Source organism: Zootermopsis nevadensis, unplaced genomic scaffold (genome assembly GCF_977971745.1).
Source record: "Zootermopsis nevadensis isolate Lab colony 2312 unplaced genomic scaffold, Znev_1.0 Znev_ptg000011l, whole genome shotgun sequence".
Taxonomy (NCBI): domain Eukaryota; kingdom Metazoa; phylum Arthropoda; class Insecta; order Blattodea; family Termopsidae; genus Zootermopsis; species Zootermopsis nevadensis.
In genome coordinates, this window is record NW_028259143.1 from 8,120,540 (window position 1) to 8,143,657 (window position 23,118).

Genomic DNA, 23,118 nt, shown 5'->3' on the forward strand with positions numbered 1-23,118 from the left:
GATTAGTTACACTGCTGCTATTCTGATTCACACAACTGACTTAACATACTACTTTTAGTTCAGTTGGTACATAACCTTACTGGCTGGTAGGTGTACTTATTGATCCATTGTACACTAGCATACACAGACATTCAGTATGGCTTCTTCCCTTCTTGGTTGTAACTTGGAGGTTATTTTATATTCTGTGGAGCATTAATTGAAGGCTAATTTATATTTATTGTGGTTTTGTTATCCAAATTTTATTATACTTTTAACATTTTTGTTATTATTTTTATCTTGTTGTGGTTTACTGAACTATTTTTGAAAGTCTCATCATTAATTTTATATATGAAATAACCATTGTTATGATTGTGAGTACAAAGAATGCTATATTTTGGATATATAAATTTAGGATATACAAGGAAACGTGAACTGTACAAGCTTGTAATGAAAGTAGTTATCTGTTTTGTTATGAGCTGCTTCATATTATACTGCCACCTTTTTTTTCTGTTTCTGAATTTGTGTCTATCAGATATCTGCCATTATGTAGCTATATACCTCTTATTCGTTGGTCAGAAGTGTTGTTCCAGAAGAATTATTGACTAAAATTCCTATTTCATATTTAATTTAAAAATGTTTGTAGACATTTTTTGTGATTGTCTTTCACCATTTATGTTGCATGTTGTTACCCCAATTTTCATAGTGTGTTTCTTTCCTACTGGTTTTCTTACATAGCTTTATTTTTACAAAAATCAGCTTCTGTGTGGTCTGAATGCTGTGAAAACTTATTCATTTATCACCACTGATATTGTGTAGCAATTTTTAGTTATGACTCTGTAAAGAAAATGAGTGGTTTACATCTTTGCTTTATATTGCTACCAGGAGTATTGTGGATGTAAACATTAAACAAACGTATATAACTAACTGACTAACTCTGTAGTAACAGAACCTGCAGGTCCAACACCAACAACGCTAAAACCTGCCACTTGACTCAATCCTGAACGAACTCCATTCATTTGCCATCCTCACAGCCCACCTCCCTAAGATCCACCTTTATATCATCTCCCGTCTCCTCTTGGTCTGACCAGTAGTCATTTTCCATAAGGATTCCCCACCGAAACTCTGTATGCATGCCTTACTTCCCACCATGCTTGTTACATGTTTAGTGCATCGGATCCTCCATGATTTCACTATGCTCACTATGCAAGAGGACCTATACAATTCACGCAGCTACTCGTTATGCAAAAGTAAAGTACAGCTGCCCCATTATAAGCCATGTAGGCAGTTTGGGGGGAGAGGAGGTATAGCTCCCACTCATTCTTGACCTGGGCATTAGATGGGGGTGAGTGGTCAGCTACACGCCCTGGCCGTGTTTTACCCCCAGGAAAGGACCCCGGTATCCATTGGATAGGAGACTGGGTGGGCCTCAGAGCTAGTCTGGATGCAGAGGCTAGAGGAAAATTCCTCTGCCCCTGCCAGGATCGAACTCCGGTCATCCAGTTTGTAGCCATTCACTATACTGAAGTACCTCCAACTCCTTGTTATGTAAATTTCTTCATTCCCAACTTCTTTAATCCTTCTGAGGTCCAAATATCGTTCTCTGACATTTGTTGAATGCAAAAGATCTCATCAATAGTTGACCTATTACGGCAGAATTCACATTGATCGTCCTTGATGGTCGCATTCATAAATGGTGTTAACCGTATATTCGATAAAATTTTGATGATGTTGACAGAAGATAGATACCTCAGAAATTATTGCACCCAGTTTTGTCACCTTTTTCTTTTTGTGGATAGGGACAACAATTGATTCTTTCTACTGTTGTGGTAGTAACTTTCTCGTTCCAAATTGAGACTATAAGCTTATATATCTGAGTGCATTTTCCTACCACCTGCATGGATTAGTTCTGCCGGAGTTGAGTCGATACTTGGAGATTTATAACTTTTAATTTCCAAAAGGGCGAATGAGCTTCCTTTAGGCTCAATTCCAAGATGAAGGGCTCTGCTGTATGTACTTTAGGCTCTTTAAATTGGTTAGCTACATGAACATTTAGTAACTTACTTAAGTAATGTTTCCATCTGTCTACGATGCCATGTAAGTCAGCGAGCAGATCCCCATTCTCGTCCATGAACAAATGTGTACGCATTCTTAAATTCACTTATGCTCTCTGATGTTTTTATTTTTGCTGTTAGTTTCCAACTCACCTATTGAATATCTGAGATACTCCCTTACTTATTCCTGTATTTACTAAATTGAAGATTTGAAGTTTGGAACAAGATAATTCACTGCAGTATAGGAACAAGAAATGGGCATGCAAAGTTGTCCATTGCTGGTATGTGCGAACATCAGAAATCTTTAAGTGGTATGAATGATGTTTTGGAGACCATCTTAGAAGGAAAGACTTTTACATACTTCCACCAGGACAGTTAACTAACACACTGAAACAAATTCAGTGAGGCTTCACTGTGTTCAATTATTGAATAATAAACAAAGGGAATAACTGTGATATTTCTTGTTTGTTAATGTGAATGGTTTTTATCTATCAGGAAATTTGAAAGTTGAAGGTTGTAAGAATGAACCATACTGTTCCTAGCCCTTTGAAATAAAAATCTGGGATATTATTATAGAAAATAGAATACAGTTGAGCAGTAGGACAATTTATTGCAAATTGCACTGAAACTATAAAACGTATAACATTCCTTTCTGAAGAAAATTAAATGTGAAAACATCTTTATGGCGACTGACACCAGATTCCTGCCAACATAAAACGAACTATTGACTCCGGTCTCCTGCCAGACATGGACTGCACCATTTCTCACCATAGGCACTGCCGTAGTCACATTTTCATTGTGAGAACTTAATTTCGGTTTCTTCTGCGTTACATGGACCACAAATTCATACAGTCATGCATGTCAGACATTGGCTGTTGTAATAGAAGTAGGTCATAAATAACTTAATCTTTCACTAAGTAGAATGTATTTGTGGATAGTTTTTAAAGTGCATTTAAATTTTCCATTCAGCTAGAATATATTATTTTGTGTGTGAATATCCACATGCCAGCTGGCACATTATATTGCAACTTGGATAAGAACAATAAAAGTTGCAATGAACCATACTCTTATTCAAAGACAGACATGTCGGTGACATGTGATAGGATGGATGTGATCTCTTGACATGCTTGATGAGACAGTCATCCTCTTTTGGGTGTATTTTACAGAGCAGTCTTATTTTCTCAGGTGTGTCTGGCGGGTCAGTCATGTCTTATATGTGTCTGATGTCTGATATGTGTCGGAGATCAGACATACTGATATCTCTGATGTATTTGACAGAGCAGATCGTTGGACCGATTAGTTGTCCCACACGTTTAACATGGCAGTAGAACCTCCAATCTCTCTGATGTGTTCAGGCAGTGCAAAAGACGGTGAAGTGAAGTCATCTTAATAATTTTGTTTCTTCATTTCTGGTCTCATATCCAGGTGATCATGATAGGTTCTTTTAGTGCACAAGTGAGCTATGTCCACCACTGCTTTGTCATTTTTAGCTCTATAAGTAATTACTGTGGTGCCATGACAGTAAATAATTTTAACACTGATTAATAGGACTGTATTCTTGGAAGATTGCCCCAGTAAATAAGCAATTGGTGCTGCCATTATTTTAAGACAACCCCAAACAAAAAGCACATTCTTCCACTAGTTATCAATATTATTGTTGCAAATTGTTTATTATATACGTTTGTTTTCTGTTTAGTACAGAGAATTGGTATAAAACATGACATATTATAAGATTAACCCTTTGAAGCCAAATAATATTTAATATAGTCCATATCCCAAAGAAAACATTACAAAGATGTGTTGGTTATGCTATTTAAGGAAATAATCTCAGTTTGCACATAGAACCATACAAAACCATAAATACAAAGTGCAGCATTATTAATTCTGAAAGCAGATGGTACATATAGTTACCAGTGGTCTTTAAAGAGTTATGGATGCAAATTTATTTGTAATACTTATCAACTTTAATGTTTATGGTGTTTGAGTGTCAGCAAGGTTAAAGTGATGAAAGTTTTAAGCAGTTGTGTCACATTTTGTTTTAGCGACAATGTGTTTTGGTTTATTAACACTGTTTTATGGATATGTATTTGAAATATTTATGGTCTGCCCACCCTTGTCCAGGGGTCTAGTCATCTGTTTTGCTCCTTTAATATGCATTTACTTATATTTATATAAAAAACTTTGGAATAAATGCCCTCTTGTCAGAGTAAGAGAAATGTTGAACTTTGTGGTGTGCATCATTAAAATTGTGCATTAAGATGGGAGTTAAAATAGAATAATTTTCATGATAAATCAAACCTAACATAATGTTATATTTTCCTGGTAGTCCTCAGTAAACCCCGTGTATTGTGATTGTTTATTCAAAATCTAGGCCTTTGCCACAACATTTTTGCAAAGTGCTACCATTTAACGGACAAGCTTGCTTTTTTTTTTCCTTCCCCCCCCCCCCCCTTTTCCCGAAGCACCTGTATGAATGAGAAAAATGACTTTTAAACTTTCACACTTTGTCAGATTCGATGTTCATATACAGTACACCTGCTCAATTTGGACACCCTGATATCCTGGACACCCCTTTATATTGGACACTTTTAATTGGAACTGGTGAATATCCTATAATTTTACATGTTCACAATACCCTGTATCTTGGACACCCCTTTTGGTGTAAGTTGGACAGGTTCATTCATTTACCTTCAGTGCTTTTCAGGGAAACTTTTACAGTTACATATTTTGTTGTTTTGAATCTCCTTCTATCTGGAGGATTAGCTTATGGTCATCGACCCCATCATTGAAAGTGTTTAGTTATTCTTTTGTTGAACTCTTCACTGGACTACAGTATTACAGATACAGTTTTAACTCCATCAGTACTGTGCTTGCATTTGAATTCAAACTGTGTTAACAGAAATGGGATTTTTCTGTTTGTGATTGGGAAGTGAAAATTGGTGGAATTAACTAGAATATTTAATTAAGGCTGAGGTATAATGTGCAGTGCATGGAAGTGGTTTTAGAAGATTATTGTTATTAACGTTGTCATTAATTCTAAATTCAAGTTAGCCTACAGTAGTTGGAGTATGTAAGTAAACAGATTACATTGTAATTACACCACAATCTGAAAGGATGATTTTCTCCTTTCCCTCTGTCTTGGACATCTCTGTAAGTTGGACACTTTTTTGTGGAACCGCAAGTGTCCAGCTTGGAGAGATTTCACTGTACAAACTTCCATGTTGGTGTTGTTAAAGACGGGAAAATCTAAGTTCCATGAACATTGATTCAAAAGTTGAAGTGGAATATATGAAGCCGAACCCCCCTTTTAAATACACGGTCCTGAAAGTTAGAAGAAAAGGGCTGAGTGAAATAGCCACAAGGGCATTTCATTACCAGAGCTTTGTGGATTCACGTGTTGCCTACAGTACAATTGTAATGCCGAGACCTTCGGTAATACATTAATTTAAACATTTCCTGTGTTGTCTTACACGACCTTGCCCTTTTTTCTGTGGGGGAGTAGACTCTATGTACCGTATATGATGTCACACCGCTAATGTAAATAACAGAGATGATGTACGTTATAATACGAACTTATTTTAAAGGATTTGTAACGCCACATGAAGCATATCATCTCTTTGGCCGAAAGTTGCTACAGCTTGATATTCTGTTTGGTACTCAAGTCACACTGCGCAGGCAGACGTGACTAAAAGTTTCAAGTAGGGGGGTTGCATACTGGGGCGTAGGACATATCGTATAGGAAGGAAGAGTCTTACATCCTTTTTGTAGTAGGAGGAGTAATTGCAATGGGTAAATTTGTATAATTATCTTCAGTTAAACTACAAGTTGTGTATTAATTAGAGCGACATGCTATGAAGTCGGACAGTTTTAGAACCTTTTAATTCATTCACTGTGTGATTTTAATGCTTCGTTTATGCGCACACAGCTATGCCGCTGTCAGCGTTTTGATTTTATGAAAACTTTTATCAGTTCCACCAAATACGGGCGACTGTAAATATGTGGCCGTCGTAAGACCTTGTTTTGTTTCAATGGAAATGACGAGGACATTTAATATATATGGGCCCCATAAGTGTCATGTAGTGTGGCTTTTATTTTAAGGCTGTTTTAAGTTTATAACGAACTTGATGTTTCTACGTAATTTGGAGACTGTACTTATCTCGTTGACACAGAAAATACAGCAAACCCTATTATGGTGTTAGGCCAATTAAAAGGTATAATGCTGCCTATACGAAGTCAGAAGTCGCAAACATGTTTGCTACAGGGGTGCCCACCAGGGTTCCCGTGCACTGTGTATATAAAGAAACAACCACCATACGGGCAGGGGAACACGATTAACGAAAGTAGCCAATGTATTAGTTAATGAAGTTGATTAAGTAATCAGTGATTAATATAATCAATTGTATTGCACTGTGATTTGTGGTCAGCTGTGCCGGAGGTTAATTGCTGGTTGCATTGACTGCGAAGGTGAGCTATAAATTTTGTCGCCCATTAACATTAAACTACGATTGAATTTAAGCGGAACTTGGAGAGACATAATTACTAGGATCTGTCGGCAGTTATACTGAACGATAGTTCATACACAGCGGGTCGAAATCCATTTGTACATTACGGTTGTCTCAAACTCTGGGACTTGAACTTCGGTTTTGGAAATGGTTTAAGCTCTTAGCAATTCAGTTCTGGCCGTTGAATCCCGAAGTATCGCGTAGTTTGGACACAGAAGGGCCCGACTCTGTTCGTAGCTTCAGAACTTCCCATCTCCGTCTCGTTCTTCCAAGTGAAATCTTTCGTAGGGGTTTTTCAACAAAATTACTGATGCGTTTCATGCATTTCTCGTGCAATCCGTCAAATTGTTTTAAACCTGTGGGTCGTGAGGATGTATAGCGTGGACCGTGAAGTTCAAACGTAGATGACTATTCTGAGATTGCATTTTGTTTAAAGAGTAGTCGATTTTGTGGGTCTTTAACGCGTAAAGAACTGAGATATCTCTCCTTCACTCCGGAATATGTGATAATTAACGTCTGTTCCGGGCGTTGTGCTTGAAGTTTCATACTTTCATATAATTCATATCATGGCACCTTACGTGCATGAGATTCAAGTGGTTTATCAACAGCGTGAAATGCCGATGAATTGTAGAAGACGCATGATGAAGGTTAATAGGAGAGGAGCCGCGTTGAGCAGCTAGACCCTGTGATGATGCATGTCCATGGCTGTTCCCTGTTTGCCTTGCTTGCGTGCGTGCCACATTGCGTCATTATTACATAATGCAGAGTCTCAGTCATGGACTAACCGGTCACTGTGGAAGCCAGCCGGCTGTTTACTTGAGACGGGGCACCGTCTTAAAACACAGTTTTGGAACCATTTAAGCGCTCTCTGTTCATGAATTGTGGGTTGCAGTATGACGAGGTGGATTGAGATGAGAGAGTACTGAATTACCAAGTAAAATACGTTAATTGCATTTATAAAAAAGTGTTGATCTACACGACATTTTTGCGTGAAACTAGAATTGACTTATGTTTATAACTTTTCTGACGAAGGAATGCGTGTTTTGGCTTCAGGAACTAATGGCATTGCCAGGAGACGTAAGCCTGTAGACCTACATATAACTTTCCCATGCATTTTCCTCCTCAAGCCCTTAAGTACTAATGAGAACAAGTGCAGGCGCCCTTGGGACAAAATTCACTTGCTGCTTGGGTTGTAACGTGAAACAGCAGTACCGCCATATTACAAAATGTTTAGAATTTCTTTGACGAAATTATGCTGCTTTTGATTATTTTAAATGTTAAGTAACTGACATTGTTGATATTAATGTGTGTAAATATGAAATTGAAAGTTTGTACATTCAGTTTCATTGAATTATGTAGTTTATCAACTCTGTAAGTAACTGAGATTACATATTGAATAAAAAATGATTAGTGTATAATGAATAGGAACGGATGTGGAAGGAATTTGTGGTGATCCGATATAAGATAAGGCCCTGGTGTTTGCCTTCAGAGACTGACAAAGTTGCAGAATCTCTTGTAAAGGGAACGGGTTTCCGGACTGGGGTTTAAACCCAGGACCTCCCGTTTACGAAACAGGACTGCTAAACTCTCGGCTGCGACATTCTGTCGTCACTGATTTTTCGAGCACATTATTTATAGTAGTGGACCAAAGAAGTTTCGCAACGATTGTTTAAAGATATCTGTCTGCTGGTTTGTTGCGCCGTGTAAGCTGGTAGAAGTGTACCGACGTTTCAGAGGTAGCAAAATGCAGCCATCTTCATACCGCCATGTGAACCTCTTTTTATAAATTCAAAAACATACGACACACGCCTATTTTTGAAACATTTATGAATCGTAAGGTGTAGACCCCATCTTCTAGCTCATGCACTTAACATAGAGTTGTGTTTCAAAGTGTATTTTATCCAAAATTTACAAGTAGACGTAGATGTACTACGTCTTGTTTTAAATTCTGAAAGTAGCATATTCTAGCAGTCTGTGTTCTTCAGCCGTCATCTCCTGCTTCTTCCAAGTGATGATAACGAAAGAAGATTTTGCGGTTTTAATGGAATTCCCAGATGAGCGTATCGTACACAGCACCAAACTTGTCGTTCTATTCTGTTTAATTTCACACCCATAACTACAAAGTACAGTGTTCGTTGATGGCTCATTTCAGTGCCCTTCTACTTGCATTGCATTCAGGGTGTTATCAGGTTATCCATGAAATAAGATGTAGTAGTGCACGTACTTAATTTAAAATAGAGTCGGAAATAATTTGTGGATTCTAATTCTTCCAGGGAATTAACTGAGGTTTTCATGACTGTGTCTTCAGGGTTATGGTGCCCGTAGTCTTGTAGATAATTTTGAAGGAACGTGTCGCTTACTTATTTTACTCAGAATTTGAGGCGACGCCTTCATCTAGAACGTTCCGTCCTGCAAGACTATAGGATGTCGCAACCCAGACGACCAAAATCTACAAAATTAAGGGCGGTTTACTTCACGTATGTTTTTATGTTGTGAGGAATAGTTCACACGAATAAAATAATGTATTTTTTTTAAAGATTGCCATGCGAACTTGTTTTATTATCTGATTCTGTGCTCGTTGCAGCAAGATTCTACTTACGAATTGTAACATCAGTTTACAGTCTGGGGAACCAAATCTCGGTTATCTGAATATTCACCATGTTTAAGTTTCTGGTTTTTTTCGCAGTCGTTCTGGACTCTGTAGTGCCGTTGTTCGGAGCACGCGAAACACGTGGTGTCCTTATGATGTGATTAAGTTCGAAGGGACAGTCTGTTCCGCTTAACTATTTAGTCTCGAAGTTGTAAGATCGGCGCTCCACAAAAATTTGAAGTGAGCTACCTACACCCCGGTATGAAGTAGTTCTGTGGGCAAAATACTGATGACGAAATAGGGCATGGGGAAAAAGCTGTCTTGAACACGATAATGATCTTTCGGATTCCGAAAAACGACATGTCCATGCTTATGTGGGCTTAAGCTTGACGTGGGAACTGCTTCCTGCAGTTTCTAGTTATAGGATGGACATGAGCATTTCTGGAAATGCTTGTGGGAAAATTTTTGTAAACTCTCATTTCAAAGTGTGGAAAAAGTCGTCGAATGAAGTGTGGAGAAATTACAAATTAAAAGTGGAGAAATGAGGTTACCTCATGACGAGTTTTCTTCTGAATACGATAACAGTCCTGACAGTGACCTTTTTATGACATTGTGTCCTCAGTTGAGTTAAATTGAGATCCATGTCTGTATACTTTAAATGTCTCGGTTTTATCAATCTTTTAAGACCTGGGATGCCTCGCGAGCCGCCTCATTATTGGCAGTTTATTGAAAGCTCATGGCAATTTATTATAAACAGAACTATTTTTTCAAACAGGTTCACATATTACATAGTAATTTTCTTTAACTTTTTTGTCAGTTATATTTATTACGTAACTAAAAATTAAGTAATGCCTCTTTAATTTAGGCGGTTACTATTTTGTGTATACAGAGCACTAGTACAGGTGTACCATGGTTGTGAACCCATGGCTTTAGGCCTAGTGTGTTGTTTAGTAGGATTATTGAGAACAGTGAGGTGAATATGAGTGTACTCGTTTTAATCATTTCATTACTTACAAATGACCGTTTAGCTGTGACGCAGGATAATTACTAATTGCGACTTTAAAGATGTCCTGGTCCATTACTTATCTGCATCGAATGAGATAAAGTATGGTTCAGTCGACGATTGAAGGTCATACCCGAAGGATTTAATAATTTTTGCAAAAGAAACGTGTCACATGGTTACTGTTATGTGTAAAGCCACGTAGGTTGCTTAGCCTATCCTGTCTGTTGGAATTATCGGTTATCAGTTCGTATTGATAAAATGTATCTTTGAGCGAGGACTTCCCCGGAGTCATATTGAAAATGTTACAACTGAGTAAAATTATATTACAATTATTTGGACTGGATTCACAATGATGGGTTGTATGAACACAGTAATGAACTTAACGAGTTTCATAAACGATGGCGAATTTTTTGACCAAGTGAGGTGATTATTAGCTTCCCAAGAAGGACTCTGTTCCGTGGACTTGGTTATACGCTAAAGTACTTTGTGTTTTTATGGTTCAGATAGTTTTAATTTTGTTCGTATTTTGCTATTTATGAGAAAAATACCCTCCATTTATGTTGAAACACCATTTAGCCCACCGTTGCTTTGTTTGGCCCTGTTGTTTTACACGGATCTGAAAACTTTGAATTGGCCGTACTGGCTCTTTCGTCGGTGTATGTTCAGTTAAATATTGGATTAACTAAAAGTAATAGGATTGCTGGGTGGGGGGTTGAGGAATCCATACAGAATTTTGGTGAGGAAATCCGTTGGGGAACGCCCACCTGTAAGACAGAGAGTTAGGTGGCGGTGATACCATTAAAATGGATCTGAGGACAGTACATAGTAAGAATGATAGGTGAAATGAAGCAGGCTGAGGATTGTGTACATTGGCGGGCTTTACGTTATTTGAGGGTTTTGTAAACGCACTGTTGGTTATGCAGTGTGATTAATGTGTGTCACAGATTTGTATTTTCAGTAAATTAATATCAAGGTCAATGCGATATGTACAGTCTTGAAGAATGCGTGTGGGAAATGTGTTTTTATTACACTCTTCAAGTCTTGTTGCATTTTAATTACGTTTACGAAATTATTCAAGTATTTCACATTCTGAGATTGAGAATAATGTTCTTATGGCAAAGGAATAATGTGTGTGTTGTTTTATTTGATTATTTAACATCTTACTTCATCCATCTTCACCTGAAACACCCCAGTGTTAGCATCACAGTTTGTTATTAAATGTTGCAGCTGTGACATGGTGTTCTGATATTCAGAATTACGTTAGGAGTCACCTTTTTAAATTATGAAATAAAGTCCCAGAACACTATGCATACGCCATATTCATTTTCTAAGACACCGGAAGGGCTTGATTTGCTCTTTTGAAATTAGAATGGAATCTTGCGTTTGTAATTCATATTGTATTTAAAGCGTCTGTCCTTTGGTATAGAAGTGCGAGTTAATTCAGGTGGAAATGTCTCTTGGTTGCGTAATGGTAAGGCCAGAACAGCACATTAATATTTCATGTGGTGTATTGAAATGTTAAGTTTAGAGTCGGGCCTTTGAGGGAGCAGATAAAATCGAATTAATGACGCGTATTCTTAAGCTCTGCGCGTTTAGACAGGCTAATTCGTGTATCTGTACTATTTCACTTGCGTTTGGTTAGTCGCTTCGCATGTAAATTAAAACTCTTAAACGCTCAAAATGGTAGATTCTCTTCTGATGTTGTCGTCTGCTCTCATCTTGAAAGCTTTTCAGAATGTTAATTGCGAGAAAATTAAAGAAATAATTCATAACGTATTTTGTTTCAGTAAAATCCGTGAAATTGTACGCAATCTCCGTTTACTGCAAGTTAATAAGATTTTAATCTTTCCTGTCAACAGTGCTGTTTTAATTAGAATTTAATAAGTCGTAAACTCACATTTGAACACATTTTTCGACACCAGTCTGAAATAAATTCGAATAGATCGGAACATTATAAAATTTCTTCTTCCTTCTTGCAGTAACGCTTGAGAATTAGCCTACTAAAGCCTACTAAGACTTGAGCAGTTCATTTTAATGCCGAATTGTCCCGAGCGAGGTATCAGCATATCCAAAGTGCATAGTGTTGTTGTGTAACTCCTTAAGTTTGAATGCTCTACTGATTTAAGCTTTGCTTCTTATAGTTCCTTCGGTCGTGTTAAGCATTGTAATGTGTAACCCTCTTTCTCTCTCTCTGTCTACGAAGCCATCTTAAGTAAAGTAAAGTTTGTCCCACAATACGCCATGTAGGCGTTTGGGGTGAGAGGAGGTATAGCTCCTCTCTTCCTTGACCTCGGCACTATATGGGGGTGAGTGGTCAGCATCACGCCCCGGCCGGCTTTACCCCCGGGAAAGGACCCCGGTACCCATTGTATAGGAGGCTGGGTGGGCCCCAGAGCCGGTCTGGAACGAAGCCATCTTAGCCAAGTTTAATGTTGCTTTGACTTCACTTGCGCTGTTCCCTTTCCGAAGTAATAATAAGAGCAAGTTCATGGGAACGAAGTTTATGAAAATGCAGTGTAAAGCAATTGACGTAACGCTGTTAAAACTCATCAAGGAATTTGCGTTCCTTTACAAAACAACAGCATGATGGACAAATTGAGAACATCATAACAAATGGAAAAGGGAAACAAACAAATCATTGGTTATCTCGACTTATGGTGAAATTAATCGATATAACAACCCCTCGCCAACCGCCCTGATTACTGTAAAAGTCTCCAATATAAAACTCCTGAAAATATATTCAACCTTCCTCAAGCTGTTTTCACATGTTCAGACAGACATAAGACTGCAGATGGAGCGATGTCAATAAGAACGCGCTTAAAAACCGACAGTGTACTTTGTTATGAACGAAAATCGGTCTTTGGAAACTCCAGGTTTCATTCAACCCGTGTATGACAGAACATTTTAAATTCGCTAAACAATTCACATGTAAAGCGGATCACATTAACAATTGTTCTCTGTTTAGTATTGTCCTCAGGATTGGAGATCTGTGATGTGTCTGCACGTTTAATCTGTTCAGCAGAACTGCCGAAACGTCTCGAATTTGTGTCAGAAAGCACAGCAAATCACAGTGTAGTAACAAGTACCCTTTTTGTAAACCTGCTACGCAGTCTATCACGTTCCGTTTTACACAGCGTCCAGTTGGCAAATTGCATTACAGGCCGCGCTGTGCTACGGTAAATGATTCTGATGATGCCCTCTGTAATGCTTGCTTCGGGGATGATGGTGGCTCGGGGCCCCCTTTGTTACAGGGCACAATGGATGTAGTGCTTCTGGGAAGTTGTTTTGTGGCAGCGCGTCAAATTGAATCACTGTTTGTGTTACGGTCATGTGAACCATCGTCACATTTTCAAGTATTTGTCGTGGTGTACTTTTGCGTATTTTTGAGTTGTTATCCTTTTCGGATAAATTTTCGTGTTTATTTGTTTTGTTTTAATTTTTGCTGTCGTCTTAATGCTGATGCTTGTCTTTACGTAAGCAACGATTCACATTTTAGCGTACTTATTCTAAGTAGGACTTTCGAACCGCCCACGCTGAGTTTACTAGCAAATAAGTATTAAATATAGATACCTATTAACATAAATGGATACCCTCTTCACGCGCTGTGATTCCATTTGAACATTTAAGAGTCAAGATAACTCGATTAGCATACGGACTGGTTTGAATATGAGCTGGACGACCGGGGTTAAGTTCCCTGTGGGGGCGGAAATTTTCCTTTTCTTCTCCATGTCCAGGTTGGCTTTTGGGTGCACGCGGGTACTTTTCTTTGTAAAATAAGTGTTGTTAGGTTTTAATTTATCACAAAACTAGTAAGACTGCTTACCTACGTGTTTTCTATGAGTGATCAGCATGATGGATGTTATTAATGGGATCCTTTTGTGGCCAAAGATTCTACCAATTGGCACTTGACTGTAGCTAAAAGTTTGTCAAAGAAATAGAGGGAAATCAAAAACTGGGAAGGAAAGTGAAAATGGAATGAACTGATCATAGGAACGAGAGGAGGGATAAATATTAATTAAATATTTAATTGGTATGTGATATGGTTTTATATATATATAGTTATTTATATATTTATATATAGGCTACTTAGCAGACAAAATGTGAAGTACCATCTGAGGAAACGAGTTTGACTTATTTTAAAAAAATATATTTAGATTAGAGAGAACACGCATTTAATACTAAATTTGTATGATTTATTTCCACCTTTACTTCATCGATTGTAAGCTCTTAAAATTTAACATTACTTCTTTTCGTGTGTTATGTTTAACTTATTTTTTATATTATTATATGATCTATTTTAAAACCAGATAAATTTCGTTCAGGTAGGGCATGTAGTTGCGAAAACAGGACCAGGTCCAGAAAATGGAGACTAAAATAGCTGCAGTGTGTCCCCTTGACGTCTAAAAGTGAAGCAGTACAAGCCTTGCCTTGTGTTTTCCATCTCTTGCACGCGTATTCAGAGCGACCTCTGTTACAGTATACACCTGGGCGTGGCGGTCCCGAATTCCAGAATCGTGCCATTGAAATATAGGGGAGAGGAAGATGAATGAATTGTGCTGTAAAGTAGGAAAGAATAATTACTATTTTCCTGTTACGATGCCTCACTATTATTTACGTAAAAGTTAAATACATTTTGTAAAATCCATCTTAAAATGAAAGTTGAATTGTGTCGAATTTACGTTTTACGTCATTATGTTCTTTGAAACCAGTAAAGTTTCTTAGGGCCAATGCTCAATTTATATTTAACACGTCTGTGTTAAGTTTCCCTGATTCAGATAACGATACAGTTACCATCCGATAAGAGTTTTAAATTAATTACTTTATTTAGTGGTTAATTTCTGTGCATAATCTTCACTAGGCATGCTCACTCTGGCTACGTGAAACTTATCAAGTTTTCCCAAGATTTAATATGGCATGAACTTCAGTACTTATATCGCTTCTGCCTGATAGGTTTCCACTGCCTATATAGGCTTGATCTACTTACAAAATTATATGAAAATCAGTAATACATTCGGTTTTGCTATGTTCCAAAATACAGAGTATCACTGAACCACGAGAGTAAAACGATACTTTTTTATTTTTTTTAAATTGTTAGCCGGATTAACGTTGTTAACATGAAGGCTCCTCTTTTGCAGATGTGTACTACAGAAATAAATGTAACACCTGTGTTATTTCACCTGTTATTACAGGATATTACAGCGGTGTGTTGCAAAATACAAGTATAATAGCAAAACATAGATTATTGTCCTGCTTGCCTTGATCCTATTTAGGATGCTAAACTCATTTTGGGGATGCTGTTGCAATTGTAATCCTATTGTGTCTCTTGTGCTGTATGGACCAACACTTATGCATGTCTGCTCCATGTGCTGCTGGAATATGACAGAATCTTGTGTTAGTTTACGAAATGAATATGTATTCAGAGCATTGAATTGAGTTAGAAGAGGGGAGGGGTTAGGTTTTGTATGCGTAGTGTGGAGGTTAGCCAGCTGATCTTTCACCTGAACTATAACTGAGTAGGCTACCTCAGCTGGTGGTTCCTTTTGTGTTGAGTAGCTGATTGTGTGTGTAAGGGTTTAGAGATGCTGCTATTAGCATCCACTGAATATTGTAAAGCTATATTACCACAGCAATATAAGTGTTTTCCTCTTCTTAGAAATAGAAGTAGGCGTCTAAAGTGCATGCCATTTTGATTTCAATTAACTTCGTTAATATATGGGATGATTCACGACCCAGTGTCGCAACTTCGGGAACTTGTTCCTGAAGGCAATCTCCGCGAGAAATATTAAAACACAGTAGTAACGGTGACGGATTCATCATTAACTGAATGCTATTAGTAATAAAGGAACAAGAGCTGATATAAAGTTTCTGTTGCCGAATTTTCAATAAATATTTAAGATGACCGCCCTCAGCTTCAATACACATTCTAGCACGTCTGAATCGAGCCTGTAGGTTTCAAGATTTCATTAGGATTGCCGTTTACACGGGTTGCAGCATCTAAAATCTGACGGAGCAGTGTATATCGTGATTCCACTTTTTGATAGTACATCGGATACTTCAAGTGTCCTCTTTATTTATTTATTTATTTAGTGTTCTGTCTGACGACAGGTCCATATGAACAGGATCCTTCCATCCTTTTCTCGGGCTGGGACCTGTTCATATACGTTCTTGGCAGATGATCCAGAAGTGGTTTGCCATTGCCTTCTTCTGTGTGTCCTCTACAGAAAAGAATCTAGTTGGCTGTCGACTGGAGATCTGGGTGGTCAGTGTCGTCGACCACCACGCGAAATACGTTTTTGCTCCAGGATGGTATTGGGGTTGAGGGTTGTAATTTTTGACATTTATTATAAATTTAGCAATAAATACTTTATGTAAGTAAGCTACTTGTTATTTTGTTCCTATATTTTAACTTTTTTGTAATGATAAATCGGTCCTGTGACATTATATTGTGAATCACTCTGTATATTACATTCCTTGCATCCGTAATGAGATCTCTTTGTTTTAATGTGTGTATCTGAAAACGTGCTCAGTTATAAATTTTTAAATTGAGTGCACTTTTCAGTCAATCATATCGATAAAATTAGTTTTCTGCAGCTTTGAAATGTACGATGTCATAAGCTTGCATAAGCTTAACATAGATGTAACTTACTGATTATTCATCATATTTTTTAGGGGAATATACTCTCTGAAATTTTGTGGTGACATGACGGAATGACCGGTTTCCATCAGAAATTCGAAGCTGGTACCTCTCGGTATAGGTCAGTGAACAAACTCGGAAACTTTTTTGGTGTTATAAATCAATAATGCTGATCATATATTCATTATAATCACTAGCTGCAAGGTTAGGCCTTTTTATCTGTTCCGGCCTCCGGATTAGTCCAGTTGATCCCTCCATCTCTTCAATGGTCTACCTGTCTCTCTTCTTCCTTTAGGGTGATGGTCAGTCAGCTTTCGAGGCATTCGGTAAGTTAGCATTCTTAAACTACGTTCTTTGTCGGAAGATGGTTGTCTTCTGGGTTGTTGCGCTGTGTAGTCTGATCTTTACCGACGTTTCAGAGACGTTGCTGCCTTCTCCATTAGTGCGATGATGGAAGAAGTAAGCACCCCTGAAACGTCTGCAAACTTTTCCAGACTTCAGGTACAGCAACCCAAGAAGACAACCATATTCATAATCACCATCTATGTTCTAAATAGTAATCCTGTTGATGCTCTTTTACTTTCTGCCCCAGATTGAGAACCTCATATACTCGATAAGGGTTTAAGTATTTAAAGCATGTAAAAGCTGATGGCTCCTGCTTTGCCAGAGTTTTGATTCGCAAAGACGTAAACATGGTACGAAATGTGGCATTATATTTGTTCCATGCAGTGTGCTGTTACGTAACGCGGACATGCTCGCGCTATCCGTGACCTTACTTCGTCGTAGATTCTCAATTACACACATGACCGATACGTTCATCTGCTTACACACGATGATGTCTTTCTTATTTTCGCACATAAATCTTGACACCAGTCAACTTTTCTTGGACTCTAAGTGCCGTCACATGTGTGACCCACACAGATTTTCACCGTCAATCAGCCAGGACAAGTAAGCTAACATGCAGATAGTTCCCAGAACACCTTTCTCCTCGTAGATGACAGTTCTGTTTGATGCTTTTATCTTGAGGTGAGCATTATTTCTCTTAACAATAGGCCAACTCAATACCTCATTTTGAAAGTAGTAACTGCTGTGAACAGCTAATGGTGCTCACTTTGCTTTTCGTTGTTCCTGCCATTATATAAATTCTGCTGTATTTAGTGCAAATGTTAAGACTATTCAACGCACGTACGAAAGTCGTATATTTGTTTATGGCACCTTATCACCTCAGATATATTCGTGTTGTCATCATGTTTTATTTGTCACATATGAGGAAATTAATATAAATTCTGTGTAAGTCCTATTTTGTCGTGTTTAGCTGCAAGTTCTTTTTCATTGTTATAATAAAATACTAAGCAAAATCTGTAATTGTTTGCCAAAAACTTTGTTTAAACAGAGAAATATTTTATAATATGCAGTCGTACAAAATACCAGTTTTCTGCGTTAATACTGGACCCATCCCAAGTTTTCACGCTCTTGAAAATCAGACGATAACTTCAAAAGTTATAAGAGGCACGCGGCTCGCTCTGCAGCAAGGCTGATGATGATTCTTGTTTGCCAGCGAGTTTCACTACGACAGACTCCGACTTCTGTGTACCTCCAGGAGCCATTTGCAACTAGCTACTGCATCTTCCTCCTCCGAATATACTGATCTTGTTGACATGTTTAACAATTTGAATACAGAGTAGACACGGAAAAGAATAATCACTGCCGCATTGTATTTCCAGTACCAAACGTTCTGCTACTCGAGTTCTAGCTGTGAGCGAGAATACTTTCGTGCACATGGAATCTAATCTGCCATTTTTCAGAACCATACTTTTGGGAAACATTGATAAAATAATCTAAAATTACGTCTAGCGGAAATAACAAGGCTTTTTTTTATTTCCAGGCGAGAAGGCGGTCCTGCGTGTTCAGGAACTCAGTTGTCCTTTAACACGTCAGACGTTGTATTAGTTTATGTAGATTTTAGGTAATATTTAATATAATGCTATAATACTTTTATCATACAAAAGTTGGCCAAAAAGTAACAATTATTAGCATATTACACTGAGAATTCTGCTACTTGCAAATGCAAAAAAATTTCAACATGTAGGCCTATACTTTTTAAGAGAAAATAGGAAGAAGAGAGTGTTAAACTACTTGACGTGAAAAATTTAACTTGCCCCGCTTTAAACATGCGTGCATAACGAGAGACAAAAGCCGACTGAACCTGTAAACAAAATGACGTATCACTGCTTTTTTTTCCAGGTTCAGAAGGAAAATACATTTGACCCATAGATTTTATCTTGAATTTGTATGTTAGCAGTCATTCTGTTTTCTCTTCATTTCCATGTCTGTCCGTCCACGTGTGTCTCCGAAACGAATTGTCGAATTTCACTTAGGCCTACACTAAGCGTAGCCATAATCAACTTGTGTCAAAGTTCTTGGAAATGTGAGACGACTTTTTCTTGTGTTTTGGTTTTGCTATCCCTTGGTATTTGGAGTCACAGATGGAGTGGAGTTACTCAGATATCCTTATCCCTTGCATCTCTACTATCAATGTCCTTCCTTGTTTTAGTCGTTTTACACTCCTTTCTGCCTTCGATTCCGGATTTTTCTACAGACTTCGAACCCGGACTGGTTCGAGAACTATACCCTAGGCAAAATACAGTTTTATTGAATGTTAAAGTAGGTGGTGCGTGTAGTACCACCTTGCCTTAGTGTGTGTAACTCTGCTTTCCGTACGGACCATGTGTTTGTTATTGTTTGTAGTCGTGCAGAATGTGTTATCATGCGTGATGTGCACATTTGCCTGATGTCGGTCTAAGGTCGCAGTGCTGTTGGCGGAGTTGGATGCTATAGGATGTTACGAAATTACCCGTCCTTGCAGTAATTAAAGGAGAAGTAACTGGTCACACATCAATTTCAAAGAAAGTCTAGTGGTCTGAAGTAACGCAAACCAAGAGGCTTCCGGGTTTCGTTGTTTTGATGCTCAGTGTTTCAAGTAGAAGGTAGAAACGAGCGTCAGCTCGAAAAGAAAACTTCATCTTCTTTAAATTACTTATCGCGAATCTCGCCTTTTTGAAACAAAGTTGCACAGACTTTTGGGTATGGCCGTACCTGTATTAGGCTTCAAAAAAGAAGGAACCGGCTATCGTGATTGTGGTTTTTCTCGTTCCCTTCAAGCAAATTCCAGGATTGTACCTTAAATTAGGAAAGGCCCGTTTCGTTCAATATACTTTAAAGTTAATTCTCATGTATAATCCTGTCACTTGATGCTGTAGGCCTATAGTCTGAGCTGCCGGCATTTGATTTAAGGGACTGAATCTCTGATTAATGAAGGCATTGCCACTGTCTGTACTTTACGTAGTAGGATACAGTGAGGCTTTTACTTGTGAAGCAAATGTTTTTAGCAACCTTTGGCTTATATGGTTCTTACAAAATTGTGTAAGTGGATATTAATAAATGCAAATACAGCTAATGTTATTCCTATTTATACAAATATTTGAAGAGAATAGTAAATTTTGTAAGGTGAACTACAATATACTGATAGCATTGGGATACTATTGCGATATTTATAATGTGATAGATTTTAGACAAGAAATACCACATGGCTGTGTAAATATGTGGCATTGAATCTGAGATTATGTTGCTGAGTGTTTGAAGTCGCATTAATGTATCTCATATCTGTTATATGATGTGTTCAGAGTTTTACTGAATTCAGAAACATTGACGAGTCGCATGCGCGTAGTTACCTAGAGAAAAGTATGTGCAAGGATAAATTAGAGCCACACAGGATATAATATGATGTTATCATTTTATATAGCCTAATTATTTTCAAGTAAAACAAGTTAAGAAGAAGAATAAATTGTTTAATTGTCGTGTTATTATTGCCATTATGGATAGGAATGCAAACCAAACAGGTTATTTTTTAAAGAACACTGTCCTCTACTGTACATTAATTAGTATTTCCACTATATACAAGTTAATGAAAGTAAAACCGGATTTGGTAAAAATCTGTACAATCTGAATTTCGAAAATACAGTCCCCAAGTATAAGTTGTGCTGACAAACGAATTTTTTTCGTATTTGTTATCGTCTGTGAGTGATGCTAAGTTAAATAAGGCCCAGTGTGGTAATGAAATGCGTGGTTAGGCGTAAGATGGCGCAGTTGTGAAGCTAAGTTGCTTCAACGAACGTCAGTGTAAAGTTAGTTGGAACTCCATAGCGCGTGGAATAACCATTTACGAAGTTAAATGTCCGTTGCTTTGTTGCGGTTAGCGTATGAAACGCCAGGCTTCATAGTTGATGGATTCATCTCTTCACTGCCACTCCCCTAAAACGTCGGATGTGTTGCTGGAGAAGAAAATATACCTCACAGTGAGTGAAATACTTTACTCACGCTGTATGTGGTGTATTTTCTTGTCGTCTGGTCTTCGCGACTGCGTGATAACCTTGTAAAACATTTAGACTTTTTAGTCTCTAAGAACCAATTCCATGGAGCAGAATCTTTAAGGAAATGAAACTTATACCGAGCCAGGTTGATCTCTTTTACATTCTTACATTTTAACATTATCATTTTATCTAAGCCTAGGTTCCGAAGTTGTCCTTTTTGTTCAAGTTTCCCAGCCATAATTTTGTATGTACTTCTCACCTCTCCCATCACATCCTTCTTGTTTTGATTACCCATTCTGCTTTCAAACCACCAGACTACCATATTATGAAGCTTTGTGACATATGCAGGCCAGCGAGTGTTATAATTGTGTTTTCTGTTGCGTGTAAAGACACAGTATAGTGTATGTCAAGTGCAGCTGCCAGAAACCACGACAGGATCACGGCAGAGAACGCTTTGCTGCTGTTTTATAATAGGAAGTGGGGTAGATATTTTTCCGTTTTTACATAGACTCGGAAACTTCATATCTACAGCATATTGGGCCCTCTCCCAGGGACCCAGGAAATACATGGTCTTAGGATCTTAGTCCTTACAAATTATTGGTCTCGTCCTTTCGTTAACGAGTTCATTAAGTTATGATGGCCTTGCTACTGTATAGATTACATTTGCTAGAAGAACTTTCTGAAACAGTACCAGTTGTAATGAAAAATTATAATTTATTAAACGTAATGTCCAGCTTGCGTTTTTATAGTTTCTTGTCTCGCATACCCGATCTCTTTTGCCTCTGGTTCCAAGAGGACATGGTGTTTTTTAATTGCATAGTAGGTAGTTAGCTCACCGTCTTCATTGGCCAGGCGACCCTTATCGAGGCCTCGTGTTTGTCATCTGCCAGCGTCTTTGTACATTGAACCATGAAGAACCGAGTCGTCGTTTGTTTGAAGAAATTGTTTCGGTAAGGTCTGGAAAATCCGGGGGCATAAATCCATTTCCCGTTGTTGATGGATTTCGACGTAACGATATGACCATATTGTGTAACGAGGCTGCATTTCAGGCCCCCCCCCCAATTATTTTATATTATATTTTATTTCGAACCGATTCCCAGCAATCTGCTTGTTTAATAAATAGCCTGTCAGAGAAATTTATATAAATCTCAACCGATAACCTGTAGTTGTTTGGAAAGCAATAACTTCGTATTTCTATAATGTACGCGTCTTTGACTTGTGATGACAGTTTGTACGCAATAGAAGTTACGTGACCTATGAATTAATTTTATTAATAAAGAATCCATACGAGACTAAGAAATATATACAAGTTACTAATACGCCAGTTTTGGATGGAAGTTGCCTTTATCACCTGTTCTTCTCACAGAATGGTACAAATATCCCAATGCTCATTTGTGGAATGGGTATTATCATCGAGGAATTTGCGGTAATTTAAATCAGTTGAAAAGTGGGCAGAACGTGAAGATACCATGAGCTGAGTATTATGAATGTCCCCGATTTGCTTAGACGACATTCATGGCTAAGGACAGCTACTTTATGGAAAGGAGGGTAAAGTATAAAACGTGATCTCTAGGTGTAAGGAGAAAATGGTATGCATACATACAGTGGAATTGTTCCTAGTTTAGAAGCAAATTTATGGGTTCTGTAAGGGAAGACATTCCTATCATGCCCCATTCGCTGTTTCTACACACATTTTCTTCACCCCCCCCCCTCATTTTTTACAGAGCTACAAAATCCTGTTCAAGTACACCCTGCCACCTCTCTAATGGCAAGTGTTATCTCCCAGTTTCCGTGTACGTATTAGACATGTATTGCGAGATTCTGAATAGTTTACATTAGGAAATTTTGTAAAGGAGTCATTTTATAGCTCAACGTTGAAGTCGAACTTATACATTGCAAAACTTGTGATTTCTCATTTTGTAACGTTATTATTCAAGAATGTTCCGAGCGTTATTAATATTTTTGAGCAAACGTAAATATTTTTCTGTT

General features: G+C 37.9%; 1 protein-coding gene across 2 annotated transcripts in view; it reads left to right on the forward strand.

Moving 5' to 3' along the window:
• Window positions 1–23,118, forward strand: part of orb2 (cytoplasmic polyadenylation element-binding protein orb2) — a 256,883-nt gene that overhangs the window by 1,576 nt on the left and 232,189 nt on the right. The gene's annotated exons all lie outside the window — the stretch shown is intronic.